Source organism: Tamandua tetradactyla, chromosome 2 (genome assembly GCF_023851605.1).
Source record: "Tamandua tetradactyla isolate mTamTet1 chromosome 2, mTamTet1.pri, whole genome shotgun sequence".
NCBI lineage: Eukaryota > Metazoa > Chordata > Mammalia > Pilosa > Myrmecophagidae > Tamandua > Tamandua tetradactyla.
This window is the reverse complement of record NC_135328.1, coordinates 5898371-5908324: the sequence shown is the minus strand read 5'-3', so window position 1 is coordinate 5908324 and position 9954 is coordinate 5898371.

The window sequence follows — 9954 nt, the reverse complement described above, 5'->3', positions numbered from 1 at the left end:
TGGCCTTAGAACTGTAAACTAGAAACTTACTAAATTCCCCTTTTTAAAAGCCATTCTAGTTCTGGTATACCACATTCCAGCAGCTAGCAAACTAGAACACCTATCATGAGCTGGATGTTGTCTGACCCACCAAGCCATAAAGTTGGGTGTGCATGACAGCACTCCATCATAAAATGGAAATGGTATATATTAGATAGAGCCAGAGCAGGTTCTGAAGACACAACTAAGTTACTTGAAGAAGTGGCCCAAATGCCCATAGTCTGCACTCCTGCCACGTTACCTTCTCTTTCCCATACCAGAGCTATGGCCTCTTGGGGAGTTCCTTACCATGAACTGACTGAAGAAGAGAAAACTCTGGTTTTCAGATGGTCTGCATGACATGTCATACAGTGCATAAGCTTTTTATTTGAAACTTTCAGCTCCTCCCTTTCCCTCATTACTATATACAACATATCTAACAACAACCAGCCAACATTTCTATACCTCTTAATCCCATAAAACTCCATAGATGTGTCAAAAACATCACACAGAGCCTGGCTTCGTACAAGCGAACAATTAACAGAATTGAATGGTGATATTTTGACTATCTCTTTTGCCAGCTCACCCCATGGATTGGCAATGTCATTCTGATTATGGGACATAGAGTCATTAGTGCCTTTAAGTCAAGTCAGAGTAGAAAATCCATCATAAAACCTATTTTTAAGATTCTGTTTCTTAAGAACTACTCCCAGTACCAACCTGTATTAGCGATAGTTCTCTAGAGAAACAGACTCAGCAAGAGATATCTGTAAATATAAAATTTATAACAGTGTCTCATGTAACCATGGGGATATAGAGTCCAAGGTCTGTAGGTCAGGCAGTGAGTTGGCAGCTCTGATGAAGTTCCTCAACAAACTCTTAGGAGAGGCTGGTTGGATGTCTCTTCGGAATCCTCCTTAAAAGCCTTCAGGTGATTAGACTAAGTGTCATTTATTGCAGAAGACACACCCCATATCTGATTGCAAATGCAACCAATCTAGTCATGACCTAACCCTGAAATGTCCTCATAGCAACAGATAGGTCAGCACTTGCCCAATCAGACAACCGGACGCTACCACCTGGACAAGTACACATGAACCTGACCATGACAGGGGCGAACCCCAAGATTGAGGCTCGACCTATTGAATTGGTTGTCCCCACTGCTTGCAAGAATATCAGGAATTGCTCAAATGGGGAAGTTGAATATTTCCTCCTTCCTCCACAGTCCCTCAAGAGGACTTTGAAAATACTTCTTTATTCACTGTCCAAATCTCTCTGGGATTTATCAAGGCATCACACTAACCTGGACAAACCAAAAAAATCTCATGTCCTACTCAAGATTCCCCATGTACACTTATGGTGTACAACTAAACTGACCACACAAGTTAATTTAGGAAATGCAGTACCCAAAATATAAATTTTGCACCAAATAAACATCTCTCCCTTTAGTCTCACACAGAAGTTGAAGTTTTAGGATATGGACAATATCCTTTATCCAGTCTTCTGATATACCTTAGTCCTATCCAGATCAGCTTCATTCATAACTCTACTTCACATCTGATCACTTTTTAAACTCTTAAAGCAGTTCCTCTATGAGATACTGTTGACTTTCATGGCTTCTGAGCTCTGACTCTGAGTCTCAGGTGTCACATAAATACCCAAAGTGTTTATTATATACAAACATCTCAGTACCTCAGAATTTAGAATTAACAGTTATACCTCCTAAATATATGTGGCTGCTGTAAGAGCTGACAATCTAGGACCATTTACAATAAGCTCCAAATTGATAACCCATGCTCTCAACTTTAGTTCACCAAATGTTCATATTATAGTTAGTCCTTATAATTAAGGCATGATAATATTTGTCCTTTTGTTCCTGACATTTCATTCAACATACAGCTCTAATGTTCATCTAGTTGCATGCCTCACAACTTCATTCCTTCTTGCAGCTGCTCAGTAGTCCATTGTATGTGTATGCCATAGTTCCCTCTTCCATTCCTCAGTCACTGTACCCTTAGGCCATCTTCATTCATTGTGGATTGAGAACACTGCCACAAGAAACACCAGTGTACAAATATTCACTCATGTCCACACACTCAGTTCCTCTAGGTATATACTGAACAATGGGGTTTCAGGATCATATGGTAAACCCATCCCTAACCTCCTGTGGACCACCACACTGTCCTCTAACAGGCTTCCCCTCTCACTTCCCTACTGACAATGAACAGGTACATCACTTTCTCCATGTTTCTCTAGCACTTGTTTCTCTCTGACCATTTTAAATAGTTTTATTCACACATCATACAATCCAGCCTAAGTGTATAAACATGCTTTCACCACTGTACTCTATCTGAAGACATTCCCTTTTCTTCCAGAAAGAATCCATAACCCTTTCCCAGTCCCCCTTCCTGTTGACATTTAGCTTGGGCATAATGTAAGCCTTTGTTACATTCAGTGGAAGCATATTTTAATGTTACTCTTTACTATAGACCCTAGCTTACATTGATTGTACTTTTCCCCATATGCCATGTGTTTTCAAGATCCTACAATATTGACAATCCTTTGTTCTTCCTCCTGCAAAAACATTTTTTAAATTTGTACATTTAATCATCATCATTGGACACTCCCAAATCATACCGTCTCAGTCTTTATCCTCTAACTTATCTTCTGTTTTCATAGGTGCCCCCAGCCCTTCTCCCTCAACCATACTCACATTCAGCTTCATTCAGTCTGCTTATTATTGTGCTATAATCAGGCAGTATTGTGCTATCCATATCTGAGTTTTTAGTCAATCTTGTTACGTAATCTGTATTCCCTCAGCACCAATCGCCAACCCTCTACCCTATTTCTATCTCCTGCTAACCTGAGTTCTTTACTTAAATTCTCCAAGTTCACTCAGTAATGTTAGTTCATATCAGTGAGATCATATAGTATTTGTCCTTTTGTTTCTGTCTAATTTCACTCAGCATAATGTCCTCAAGGTCCATCATGCTTCATGACTTTATTCTGTCTTAAAGCTCTGTAATATTCCATCATATGTATATACCACAGCTTCTTTTGCCACTCATCCATTGATGGACTTTGGACAGTTACCATTTTCTTCACAATTGTAAATAATGCTGCTATAAACATTGGTGTGCAAATGTCTGTTTGTGTCCTCACTTTCATGTCCTCTGAATAGATACCTAGCAATGGGATTGCTGGATCATATGGCAATTCTTTGCTTAGCTTCCTGAGGAAACTCCAAACTGCCTTCCAACAGCAGTTGTACCATTCTACACTCCACCAACTGTGGATAAGCATGCCTCTTTCTCTGCATTCCCTCCAGCACTTGTCATTTCCTGTTTTTTGTTTTTTTTTATAATGGCCGTTCCGGTGGGTGTGAGATTATATCTCTTTGTGGTTTTGATTTGCATTTCCCTCATAGCCAGTGAAGTAGAGCATCTTTTCATGTGCCTTTTAGCCATTTTATTTCCTCTTCTGAGAAGTGTCCATTCATGTCTTTTGCACATTTTTAATTGGGTTGTGGGTTGTTTGTCTTTTTGTTGTTAAGTTGAAGAATTCCCTTATATATTCTAGATACTAAACCCTTATTTGATATGTAGTTTCCAAATAGTATCTCCCATTGCATAGGCTGCCCACTTACTTTCTTGACAAAGTTTTTTGATGCACAACAAGTGTTTAATTTTGAGGAGATTCCATTCATCAATTTCTTTTTTCAATGCTCATGCTTTGGGGTTTAGGTCTAAGAAACTGCCTCCTTTACAAGTTTTATATGATAGTTCCCTACATTTTTTTCCTAAAGTTTTATGGTCTTATCTCTAATGTTTAGGTATTTGATCCATTTTGAATTAGTTTTTATATAGGGTGTGAAATATGGATCCTCTTTCATTCTTTTGCATATGGATATCCAGTTCTCCAAGCACCATTTATTGAAGAGGCTGCTCTATCCCAGGTGTGTTGGCTTGACTGCCTTATCAAATATCAGTTGTTCATAGATGAGAGGGTCTACATCTAAATACTCTATTCAAATCCGTGGGTCAGTATATTTACCTTTTTGCCACTACCATGCTGTTTTGACCACTGTAGCTTTGTAATATGCTTTAAAGTCAGGTAGTGTGAGGACTCCCACTTCATTTTTCTTTCTCAAGATATTTGTAGCTATTTGGGCCACCTGCCCTTCCAAATAAGTTTGTTTATTGGTTTTTCTGTTTCTGCAGTGTACTTTTTGGGATTTTAATTGATATTGCATTGAATCTATAAATCGATTTGTGTGGAATTGACATCTTAACTATATTTAGTCTTCCAATCCATGAACACAGTATGCCCTTCCTTTTATTTAGATCTTCCCTGATTTCTTTTAGCAATTTCTTTTAGTTTTCTGTGTATAGATCTGTTGTATTCTCAGTTAAATTTATTCCTAAATATTTCATTCTTTTGGTAGCTATTGTAAATGGCATTTTTTCTTGATTTCCTCCTCAGATTGCTCATTACTAGTGTATAGAAACACTACTGATTTTTGCTTGTTGATCTTGTACCCTGCTATTTTGCTGTATTCATTTATTAGCTCTAATAGCTTTGCTGTGGGTTTTTCAGGATTTTCAACAAATAGTATCATACCATCTGCAAACAATGAGAATTTTACTTCCTCCTCTCCAATTTGGATGCCTTTTATTTCTTTTTCTTATCTAATTGCTCTAGCTAGAACTTCCAGCACAACGTTGAGTACAATGGTGACAGAGGTCATCCTTGTCTTGCTCTGGTTCTTAGAGGGAACGCTTTCAGTCTTTCTCCATTAAGCCTGATGTTAGCTGTGGGTTTTTCATATATCCCCTTATTCATGTTGAAGAAGTTCCCTTCTATTCCTATTCTTTGAAGTGTTTTCATCAAGAAAGGATGTTTAATTTTGTCAAATGCCTTTTTGCATCAATTGATATGATCATGTGTTTTTTCTGCTTTAATTTGTTGATATGGTATTTTACATTAATTGATTTTCTTATATTGAACTATCCTTGCATATCTGAAATAAATCCCACTTGATCATGGTTTATAATTCTTTTAATGTGCTTCTGGATTTGATTTGCAAGTATTTTGTTGAGAATTTTCCCATCTATATTCATTAGAGAGATTGATCTATAACTTTATTTTCTTGTAGTATCTTTTTTCTGGTTTTGGTATGAGGATGATGTTGGCTTCATAGAATGAATTAGGTAGCCTTGCCTCCCGTTCAATTTTTTTGAAGGGTTTGACCAGTATTGGTACTAATTCTTAACAGAGTGCTTGGTAGAATTCACATATGAAGCTAACTGGTGCTGGATTTCCTTTTTTGAAGCCTCTTGACTGATTCAATCTCTTTACATGTAATTGGTTTGTTTCTTCTCGAGTCAATGTTGTTTGTTCATGCCTTTCTAGGAAGTTGTCAAGTTCATCTATGTTGTTTAGTTTATTAGCATATACTTGCTTATAGTATCCTCTCATTACCTCCTTTATATCTGTGGAGTCAGTGATTATGTCTCCTCTTCCATTTCTGATTTTACATATTTGCATCTGCTCTTTTTCTTTTTGTCAACCTTGCTAAGAGTCCATCGATTTTATTGATTTTTCTCAAAGGACCAACTTCTAGTTTTGTTGATTTTCTCGATTGTCTTCTTGTTCTCAGTTTTGTTTATTTCTGCTCTAATCCTCTTTATTTCATTTTGTTTGCTTTGGGGTTAGTTTGCTGTTCTTTCTCTAGTTCTTCCAAGTGAACAGTTAATTCCTTGATTTTTGCTCTTTCTTCTTTTTTAATGTAGGCATTTAAATTTCCCTCTTAGCACTCCCTTTGCTGCATCCCATAAATTTTGATATGTTGTGTTTTCATTTTTATTTGCCTAGAGATATTTACTGATCTATCCTGTAATTTTTTCCTTGACCCACTGGTTGTTTATGAATGTGTTGTTTAGCCTCCATATATTTGAATTTTCTGGCCCTCTGCCTGTTACTAATTTCCAACTTCATTCCTTTATGATCTGACAAAGTGTTTCACATGATTTCAATCTTTTTAAATTTATTGAGACTTGATTTGTGACCTTGCATATGGTCTATCCTTGAGAATGGCCCATGAGCACTTGAGTAAAAGGTGTATCCTGCTGTTGTGGGTGTTCTTAAGTGTCCATTAAATCTAGTACATTTATTGTAGTGTTCAAATTCTCTGTTTCTTTATTGATCTTCTCTCTAGATGTTCTTTTCTTTGATGAGAGCAGGGAGTTGAAGTCTCCAAATATTATGGTAGAGGTGTCTATTTCTCCCTTCAGTGTTTTCAGTGTTTGTCCTGTGTATTTTGGAGCACTCTGGCTTGTTGCAGAAATATTTATGATTGTTATGTCTTCCTGTTTCATTGTTCCTTTTATTAATACATAGTGTCCCTCTTTGTCTCTTTTAATTGTTTAACATTTGAAGCCTAATTTGTAAGATATTAGTATAGCTACTCTTGCTCTTTTCTGATTGTTGTTTCCATGATATATCTTTTCAGAGCCTTTCACTTTCAACCTGTTATTGTCCTTGAGTCTTAAATGTGTCTCCTGTAGACAGCATATAGATAGGTCTTGTTTTTTAATCCATTCTGCCATTCTGGTCTTTTGATTGGGGAATTAATCCATTAACATTTAGTGTTACTACTGTAGAGGCAGTACCTTCTTCCACTATTTTGCCTTTTGGATTTTATATGTCACATCCAGTTCTCTCTCTCTCTCTCTCTCTCTCTCTTTCTCCCTCCCTCCCTCCCTCCCTCCCTCTCTCTCTCTCTTCTCTCTTTACTTTTACTGATAGTCTTCATTTCTATACTCTTCACCACACCTCTCTCTCCTGCCTTTTCCTATCTGCATGTGGTGCTCCCTTTAGTATTTCTTGAGAACCAGTCTCTTGGTCACAAATTCTCTCAGTGATTGTCTGAAAGTGTTTTAATATCCTCCATTTTTAACTGATCAGAATTTTTTAGTTCTTGTTTTGCTGTTTCTTCCCCTTCCTATATGGAGATTTTTTTTTGAGGAGTGTCTCCTCAGATATGATCAACCCCAATGAAATTTTCCCATAACAGACAAGCCCACATCTCAGGAGGAGAGAGTAGCTAGTATTGAATTTCCTTGAGGGTGAGACCCAGCAGGTTGACAGACTTTCCTATGAAGCCTCTAGACCCTGTGCCTATCCTACCCAATATGTGGTGCTTATCTGCTCACAGCTTCCCACCAGTGTGAAGTGATGTCGTGCCTTTAATTTCAGCAGCCTCTCCCTGCCAAGTGCATGGTTAAGACTAAGACTGAGGTAGTGTGCCGGCTTTGTTTCTTCTGTTTTCCAGTTCCTAGAGTCTGAATTTCCTGATGGAAGACCTCCATTTGAACTGCTCCTCACACCCCTGCCCCTTTATCCTGGGGAAAATACACCCTTTAGGGAAGAGTCCACCTGACTATTTACTTTGTCTCTCAGAGATGCCTTCATTCTGCCCTTGCCTGGGGCAGTGCTGCAGCCTGAGATTGTGGGTAGTTCTATCTAATGAGCTGAAAAGAAGTAGGAAAAAAAGCACCTTTTTAGAACCACACCCCCACTTTTTGGGGGTTGCCAAACAAGAGCAGGAGTTGCTACATGGCTCTATGTGTTCCCAGGATCTATTTGCCCCCTTTACTTGGGGACCAACCATTTTCCAGTATTTTCTTCTGTCCACCCAAAAACGCCTTTTGCCCCTCTCTGCTGGGGCAAAAACTCCTGGTTCCTTTAGTGTAAGCTACAGGTTCATCTGTGCTTGGCGCCTGTTTTCAGCAGTCAGAATTTGTTTTTTAATTACACAGCTGGAACTTGGTTTAGCTCACTCTTTGCTATTAGTAAAGTCTATTTTCTCTCCCTTCAGGGAACCAGCCTACCATGCCCATTTGGGAGGGCACTAGCCTCCATGGCTTAGGAGACTTACAGTTCTGTGTGGGGTCTTGGCCATTCCACCCATTCCAGACTTGTATGCAATATGTGTCTGGTCACTGATGTTCTCCCAGAAGTTGTTTCATACAGTTCTTGGCTATTTGCAAGTTGTTCTGGAGGTTGCACAAAACTCCACACCTCACCATGCCACTATCTTCTGGACATTGAATTTGACCTTAGATTTGGACTAGATTTTGGAATGGACAATGATGTTAGATGTTCGTAATGGAATTTGGGTTTTGTTCTTGGCCTCTGGACCTGGCTCTCAGAGCCAGATGTATTCCTCAGACTAGGATTTAGTCCTAAATTTGAATGTTGGATTAGGATATAGACCTTGAACTTAAACCTTAGACCATCTATCAGTTAAGGTTCTCTAGAGAAACAGAAACAGCAGGGTATATGTTTGTATATATACATATATTGATATAACAAATATGTTTTATGAATATTTAATATATATATTTTTATATATAATAAAGAGATTTATTATGAGGAATTACCTCACATGATTGTAGAGGTTGGAAGGTCCAAATTCTCTAGGGTTTCCTGGAGGCTGGAAATTTTGTTCAGTGATGTTGAAGCCTTGATTCCAAATTCCTTAGACTACAAACTCAGTAAGGAATGATGCAGGAAGTCTTGAGGCACAATTCCTACTTATACTTGAACTCTCAGTTCTTTGCCTTTAAGGTCTCCAGCTGATTGGATTAGGTTCACCCACCTTATTGAGGGTGGGTGAACCTAATTAAGTGAATGTCCTTCACTTAAATGCAACTGATTGAAAATGCTAATTCTATTACAAAATATTTCCATAGCAACATCTGGGGTCAGTGTTTGTCCAAATACCTGGTTATCATAACTGAACCGAGTTGGTACATAAATTAAACCATCATAGCCCTAGACCTTGAACCTGGACCAAGGCCACAGACTTCATTCTGATCATAAACCTGGACTTTGGAACTGGACCTGGACATTGAACTTCTCTCTGGTACTTGATTAGAGCCTTAATTTGGGCCTTGGCCCTGAGTTTGTCCTGGATCTTGAACCTGATCTTGAATCAGTCCTTTTGTTATAGACTTTGGACCTGGATCTTGGACATGGACTCAGACATAAACCTCTGATCTAAATCTGGTACTAAATTTGGGCATGCAGTTTAGAACAGTGCCTAGAATATAGACCAGAACCATAGACTTTCACCTGTACTTTGGACCTGGACTTGGATTTTTGACCTAGACTTTGGCCCTAAAACTTGGTTATGAATTTTCCAGGACCTTGGGCCTAATCTAAGAACTGGATCTTGGCCATGGACTTGGACCTTGAAATATACATCAAATCTTGACTTTGAAATTGGTTATGTCCTGGATATGTCTAGGACATGGACTGGGATAATACTTGATGCTTGGTCATGATCTGGACCTTGGACATGCACTTTGTACTTAAATGGCATATCTGGACCTAGACATGAACGTAGATCTCAGAATTTTACTGGACCTCAGTCCTAAGCCTAGACTGAGGATCTACGTGGATCTTAGTCGTGGATTTAGACCACAGACCTGAACCATGGGCCTAAATCTCAGGCATCAGACCTTGGAACTTGACCTATACCCTGAGCCTGAACTTCAGCCTTGGACAAGAATTTGTTTAGGACTTTGGACCTGACCGTAGACATGAATATTGTATATCTGAACTGTGCCTGGACTTTGATCTGGAGTTCAGAATTGGATAAGGACTTTGTTGTTGGTCCTTGTACTTGGACCTTGGACAAGGACATAAGCTTAGACATGTAGTGTGTAAGTCTGGAATTGACATGGGGCACAGGTCTGAATTTAGAGCTGGTACCTGGACAAGGACTTATATCTGGACCTTGGAAACGTACCTTGTACCTTAAACCTGGATATTGGACCAGGATCTCTAAACTCAGACCTGCATCTTGGACCTGTTAATTGGAAATGTGGGTCAGAGGTTAGGTAGTTAGTGGAGAAGGTGATTTTGTAG